The following is a 7,968-nucleotide window of genomic DNA, read 5'->3' as shown; positions in this document are numbered from 1 at the left end:
CAGGATGGCGGCCGGTGACTAGTGGAGTTCCGCAAGGGTCAGTGTTGGGACCACAACTTTTCACCTCATACATTAATGATCTAGATGAAGGAACTGAGGGCATCCTGGCTAAATTTGCAGATGATACAAAGATAGGTGGAGGGACAGTTAGTATTGAGGAGGCGGGGAGGCTGCAGAACAATTTAAACAGGTTAGGAGAATGGACAAAAGTGGCAGATGGAATACAACGTGGGGAAGTGTGAGGTCATGCACTTTGGTAGAAAGAATAGAGGCATAGACTTTTTTTAAATGGGGAGAGAATTCAGAAATCTGGAGTGCAAAGGGACTTGGGAGTCCTAGTCCAGGATTCTCTTAAGGTTAACTTGCAGGTTGGGTCAGTAGTTAGGAAGGCAAATGCAATGTTGGCATTTATTTCGAGAGGACTAGAATATAAAAGCAGGGATGTGCTGCTGAGGCTTTATAAGGCTCTGGTCAGACCACATTTAGAACATTGCGAGCAATTTTGGGCCCCGTATCTCAGGAAGGATGTTCTGGCCCTGGAGAGGGTCCAGAGGAGGTTCACGAGAATGATCCCAGGAATGAAAGGCTTAACATAGGAACGTTTGAGGACTCTGGGTCTATACTCGTTGGAGTTTAGAAGGATGAGGGGGGATCTGATTGAAACTTACAGAATACTGAAAGGCCTGGATAGAGTGGACGTGGGCAAGATGTTTCCATTAGTAGGAGAGACTAGGACCCGAGGGCACAGCCTCAGAGTAAAGGGAAGACCTTTTAGAACAGAGATGAGGAGAAACTTCTTTAGCCAGAGAGTGGTGAATCTATGGAATTCATTGCCACAGAAGGCTGTGGAGGCCAGGTCATTGAGTGTATTTAAGACCGAGATAGATAGGTTCTTGATTGGTAAGGGGATCAAAGGTTATGGGGAGAAGGCGGGAGAATGGGGTTGAGAAACTTATCAGCCATGACTGAATGGCGGAGCGGACTCGATGGGCCGAATGGCCTAATTTCTGCTCCTATATCTTATGGTCTGATGGATATACTTGCCTTCGAGGGGGTATAATGAAGATTCATTAATAATAAAAACAAAAGTGCTGGAAATTCTCAGCAGGTCTGGCAGCATCTATGGAGAGAGAAACAGTTACTGCGTCGAGTCTATATGACTTCTTCAGAGTCATTTGGACTCGTATGTCTTGAGTCATATGGACTCGAAATATTAACTCTGTTTCCCCCTCCGCAAATGCTACCAGACCTGCTGAGTTTTTCCAGCATATTCTCTTTTTAGTTCAGATTTCCACCTGCATTATTTTGCTTTTATTATTATGAAGATTCATTAGATTGATTCCTGGGATGAGGAGAGATTGAATAGAATGGACCTATATTCCTGGAGTTTTAAGAAGAGTTGATTTCATTGAAATAAGTAATTCCCTCAGGGCTAGACAGCGTACATGCAGAGAGTCTAGAACTAAGGGTCACAGTCTCAGAATAAGGCACCACCCACTTAAGACCAAAATGAAAGGTGTCTTCACTGAGGGTTGTGTATGGATGCTCAATTGTTGAGTACATCCAAGACAGAGATTGATAGATTTTTGGGAAATAGCAGGAAAGTGGAGTTGATGTAGAAGTTCAACAATGTTCTTATAGAATGGTGGAGCAGGCTTGAAGGCCAGCCCCTGTTCCTATTATATATTTTCCTATGAAATCCAGCATTTAGTTGGTGTCAGCTACCCATCTGATGTCTAAGAGAAGGCAGCACCAGTGTGGGATACTCATGGAAGCAGTACATTTAGTGCCACCTTTCTCCAGCTGGTCATCCACTTCTCCTGAACATCACCAGTGGTCACAGAATCACACAGTGCGGAAGAGGCCCTTCGGCCCATCGAGTCTGCACCGACACGTGAGAAACACCTGGCCTACCTACCTAATCCCATTTACCAGCACTTGGCCCATAGCCTTGAATATTATGACGTGCCAAGTGCTCATCCAGGTACTTTTTAAAGGATGTGAGGCAACCCGCCTCCACCACCCTCCCAGGCAGTGCATTCCAGACCATCACCAACCTCTGGGTAAAAACGTTTTTCCTCACCTCCCCCCTAAACTTCCTGCCCCTCACCTAGAACTTATGTCCCCCTGTGACTGACCCTTCAACTAAGGGGAACAGCTGCTCCCTATCCACCCTACTCATAATCTTGTACACCTCCATTAGGTCGCCCCTCAGTCTTCTCTGCTCCAACGAAAACAACCCAAGTCTATCCAACCTCTCTTCATAACTTAAATATTTCATCCCAGGAAACATCCTGGTGAATCTCCTCTGCACCCCCTCCAGTGCAATCGCATCCTTCCTATAATGTGGTGACCAGAACTGCACACAGTACCCCAGCTGTGGCCTCACCAAGGTTCTATACAACTCCAATGAGACCTCCCTACTTTTGTAATCTATGCCTCGATTGATTAAGGCAAGTGTCCCATATGCCTTTTTCACCACCCCACTAACATGCCCCTCTCCCTTCAGAAATCTATGAACACACACGCCAAGGTCCCTTTGTTCCTCAGAACTTCGTAGTGTCATGCCGTTCATTGAATACTTCCTTGTCAAATTACTTCTTCCAAAGTGTATCACCTCACACCTTTCAGGGCTAAATTCCATCTGCCACTTATCTGCCCATTTGACCATCCCATCTATATCTTCTTGTAGCCCAAGAGACACAACCTTACTGTTAACCACCTGGCCAAAGGTGATTTTTGTCTATATCTGTTCCTTGTACAATGTTACAAATTAGGAGAAGTTGGCCATTCAGCCCCTTGAGCCTGTTCCGCCATTCAATAAGATCATGGCTGATCTGTTTATACCTCCTGCCTGCCCTGCTAACCTTTCACCCTCTTGCTTATTCAGAATCTATCTAGCTCTGCCTTAAAAATATTCAAAGACACTGCCTTTTGAGGAAGAATTCCAAAGACTCCCACTTGATTGGCACCACATCCACATACACCCCCTCCACCACTGACACACAGTAGTAGCAATGTGTACTATCTACAAGATGTCCTGCAGGAATTCACCAAGGCTCCTTAGATAACACCTTCCAAACCCACGACCAATACCACCTAGAAAGATGAGGGCAGCAGATACCTCCACCTGGAAGCTCCCTTCCAAGTCACTCACCATCCTGGCTTGGGAATATATTGCCGTTCCTTCATTGTCACTGGGTCAAAACCCTGGAACTCCCTAACAGCGCTGTGGGTGTACCTACACCACATGGACTGCAGCGGTTCAAGAAGGCAGCTCACCACCACCATTTCAAGGCAATTAGGGATGGGCAACAAATGCTGGCCCAGCCAGCGACACCCATATCCCGTGAATGAATAAAAAAAAAACTCTCTTAAATGGGTGACCCCTTATTTTTAAAGTGATCCCTAGTTCTAGATTCTCCCACAAGAGGAAACATCCTTTCCACATCCACCCTGCAAAGACCCCTCAGGATCTTAAAGTTTTCAATCAAGTTACTCCATTACTCTTGTAAACCCCAGTGGATACAAGCCTAGCCTGTCCAATCTTTTCTCATAAGACAACCTGCCCATTTTCCCCTCCTTATTAATTTTTTAGTCTTTCTTTGTTTTTCTTTATATTCTGTCCAGTCTTCTGACCTGCTACCAATCCTTGCACAACTATATGCTTTTTCTTTAAGTTTGATACTATCTTTAACTTTTTTAGTTAATCACGGATGATGGATCTGCCCCTTAGAAATTTTTTCTCATTGGAATGCATCTATTCTGAAATATCCCTTTAAATGTCTGCCACTGCCTCTCTATTAATCGATCTCTTAACTTAATTTGCTAGTTTTGCTTTCATGCCCTCATAGTTGCCCTTATTTGAGTTTAAAATACTAGTCTTGGACCTGCTCTTCTCTCCCTCAAACTTAATGTAACTTTAGCTGCTCCCTAGGGCATCTTCACTATGAGATCATTAATTAATCCTGTCTCGTTGCACAATACCAGGTCTAGTATAGCCGTATAGCCTTCTCTGGTTAGCTGCAGAACATGCTGTTCTAAGAAACTATCCCTAAAATATTCCATGAACTCAACTCTGCTACCTTTTCCCATCTGATTCATCCAGTCTATAGGTAAATTAAAAATTCCATGATTATTGCTCCACCTTTCTGACAAGCTCCTGTTATTTCTTCCTTTATACTCTGCTCTACCATGTGGTTATTGTTAGGTGGCCTGTACACCACTCCCACAAGTGACTTCTTGCCTTTATCATTTCTCATCTCTACCCAAACCCCCTCTACACCCTGATTTCCTGAACTTGGGTCTTCCCTCTCTATTGTGCTAATGCCATCATTAATTAACAGAGCTACCCCTCAACCTTTTCCTAGCTTCTTGTCCTTCCTAATGTCATGTACCCTTCAATATTCAGATCCCAATCTATGTCATCCTGCAGCCATGCCTCTGTAATGGCCATCAGATTGTACTTACTTATTTCTATTTGCACTTGGAGTTAATTTGCTTTGTCAAGAATGCTACATGCATTCAGATACAGAGTCTTTAGTTTTGTCCTTTTATTTTTGTAACCTCTATCCTTACATGCTGCTGTACTCCTAGCTTTGTACTCTCTCTGTCCCTGTCACGCTGCTTCATTTCCCATATTGCTTTATCTCTACTCATTGATTTACCACATCTTCCTAAATTTGATCCCTTGCCACCACTATTTAGTTTAAATCCCTCTGTACTTCCCTAGTTGTGTGGCTCGCTGGAACATGGGTCCCAGCATGGTTCATGTGTAGACCGCACCAATGGTACAGATCCAACTTTCCCCAGTACTGCTGCCAGTGCCCCATAAGCCAGAACCCACCTCTCCCACACCAGTCTTTGACCCACACATTCATTTCTCAAATCCTATTTGCCCTATGCCAAATTGCATGTGGCTCAGATAATAATCTCGAGATTATTAGCTTTGAGGATTTGCTTCTTAATTTGGTGTTTACCTCCCCATACTGACTACACAGAATCTCACTCCTAGTTCTACCTATGTCATTGGTACCTACATGGACCACAACGTCTGTATTCTCCCCCTCCAACTGCAAGTTCCTCTCCAGCCCTGAGCAGATGTCCTGAACCCTGGCACCAAGCAGGCAACACAGATTTCTGGATTCTCGCTCTTTGCTGCAGAGAAGTGTCAATCCTCCTCACCATACTGCATTCCTTTTTGCCTCCCACATTGTCTGGGTTCCCTTACCTGCCTCACTTGTAATCCCACTCTCCTGTCCCTAACCACTGACCACATCAGAAAAACCTATGAGGTGTGACTGCCTCCTGGTACAAAGTATCCAGCTAAATGACTGAGCTGAAGGACCTTGAGCCACAAGCACTTATGGCTGATGTGTTTACCCTTGATTACACTAGCATCCAGGAGATCCTACATGCTACAGCCATGAGACATAGCCTGTACTGCCATCTTGAAAATGTCTTTATTATCAATAATAATCAATTAATTATTTTCCTTTTTTATATACATTTTATTAACCTTACCAATAGTTTGTATTCCTTTTAAACCTTAGGAATAGACCTTAACCACTCACCAAACAGCTTCTGCACCTGTAGTTAAGCAAGAACTAATTCCTACAGGCTAAAAAAGGTGGTGTAAGGTTTTAGAAACAGTAATGGGGGGTGGGGTGGGGGGTGGAGAAACAACAGGTAGTTGGAGACGTGTTAATTAGGGCAAACACATTAGGTGCAGCAGTAGACCATGTAGCCCGTCAAGCCAACTCTGCCATTAAATCATGGATGATCTAGGCTTCAACTCCACTTTCCTGCCCATTCCCTATATCCCTTCATTCCCTGAGACACCAAAAATCTGTCTAGCGCAGCCTTAAATGTTTTGAATGATGAAGCATCCAGGACTCTCTGTGGGAGAGAATTCCAAATATTCACAACGGAGTGAAATAATTTCCCTTCATCTTAGTCCAAACGACTGTCCCCTTACCCTGAGACTGCACCCCACGCTTTACATCTGACCACAGAAACAAACTTTCAGCAGGAGAGCCAGCACAGATTCATAAAAGGCTTCTCTGCATCATGCTTGACAAATTGAATTTTTTTGATGAAGAGGTTAAGGGAATGCCATGGATGTTGTCTATATGGATTTTAAGAAAGCACTTGACAAAATACCACATGAAAGTCTGTTTAGCAAAATTGAGGCTCATGAGGACAGTCAGTCAACTTCCATAAAAAATTGACTTGCTTCTTTATATTCTTCAGACATGATAAACAGTTCAGAGTGGAGGATGGTAGGCAGTAGTGTTCCACAAGAATCAGTGCTAGGACCACTACCTTTTTTAACCTATAGTGGAATACAGTAAAATTTCAAAATTTGCTTATGATACTAAACTTGGAGTGACAACAGTGAGGATGACACTAATTGACTGCAACTGGCCATCTAGGCTAGGCTAGCAGATAGACAAGTGGCAAATAGAATTTAATACAGAGAAGTGTGAGGCGATGCATTTTTGCAGAAGGAATGGGAGAGGCAATATAGAGTTAAGGCCACAGTTCTGAAGAAAATGCAAGAACAGAAAGCCCTGGGGGTTCATGTGCATCAATCTTTGTAGGTGGCAACCACTAAGTGCTTAGCAAAATATATGGGATCTTTGGCTTCATAAATAGAACTATTGAGTACAAAAGCAGGGAATATATGCTGAACCTTTAGAAAGCTCTGGTCGGAGAAGCTGGGGTTGTTTTCCTTGGAACCAAGTAGATTGAAGGGAAATTTGATAGAGGTATACAAGATTATGACAGGTTTAGACAAGCAAAAACTGCTCCAGTTAGCTGATGGCACAAGGACTGGAGACACAGATTTAAGGGTTTGAAAAATTATTTCACAGGAGGTGGGCATCACTGGCACAGCAAGCATTAGTTGCCCATCCCTAATTGCCTTGAAGTAGTGGTGAGCCACCTTCTTGAATTGCTGCAATCTATGTAATGTAGGTACACCCAGTGTTGTTAGGGAGGGAGCAAGGGTTTTTGGTAAGATATGTAGGGGGATGTGAGGAAGGACTTATGTATTTATCTATAAAGTACAAATGACCTGGAATTTGCTGCCCATGAGGGTGGTGGAAGCAGGCAATCATTGACTTCAAAAGGAAATTGGATGGAGACTTGAAGGGAATAAACTTGCAGGGCTACAGGGATAAAATGTGACTGACCAGATTGCTCTGTGGAGAGCAAGCATAGATGCAATGGGCTGAATGGCCTCCTCCTTGGGTGAGCCAGTGGATGTGGTTTATTTGGATTTTCAGAAGGCTTTCGACAAAGTTCCACATAAGAGATTAGCGTCTAAAATTAAAGTGCATGGGATTGGGGGTAGTGTATTGAGATGGATAGAAAACTGGTTGGCAGACAGGAAACAGAGCAGGAATAAACGGGTCTTTTTCAGAATGGCAGGCAGTGACTAGTGGGGTATCGCAGGGATCGGTGCAGGGACCCCAGCTATTCACAATATATATTAATGATTTAGATGAGGGAACTAAATGTAATATCTCCAAATTTGCAGATGACACAAAGCTGGGTGGGAGGCTGAGCTGTGAGGAGGATGCAGAGATGCTTGAGTGTGGTTTGGACAAGCTGAGTGAGTGGGAAAATGCATGGCAGAAGCAGTAGAATGTGGATAAATGAGAGGTTATCCAATTTGGTAGCAAAAACAGGATGGCAGATTATCTGAATGGCTATAAATTGAGAGAGGGGAATGTGCAACGAGATCTGGGTGTCCTCGTACACCAGTCGCTGAAGGTAAGCATGCAAGTGCAGCAGGCGGTAAATAGTATGTTGGCCTTCATAGTGAGAGGATTCGAGTACAGGAGCAGGGATGTCTTGCTGCAATTAAACAGGGCCTTTGTGAGACCACACTTGGAATATTGTGTGCAGTTTTGGTCTCATCTGAGGAAGGATGTTCTTGCTATAGAGGGAGTGCAGCGAAGG

Source organism: Cetorhinus maximus, chromosome 2 (assembly GCF_964194155.1).
Source record: "Cetorhinus maximus chromosome 2, sCetMax3.hap1.1, whole genome shotgun sequence".
In the NCBI taxonomy this organism is placed as follows: Eukaryota; Metazoa; Chordata; class Chondrichthyes; order Lamniformes; family Cetorhinidae; genus Cetorhinus; species Cetorhinus maximus.
Note: the sequence above shows the minus strand (reverse complement) of the source record.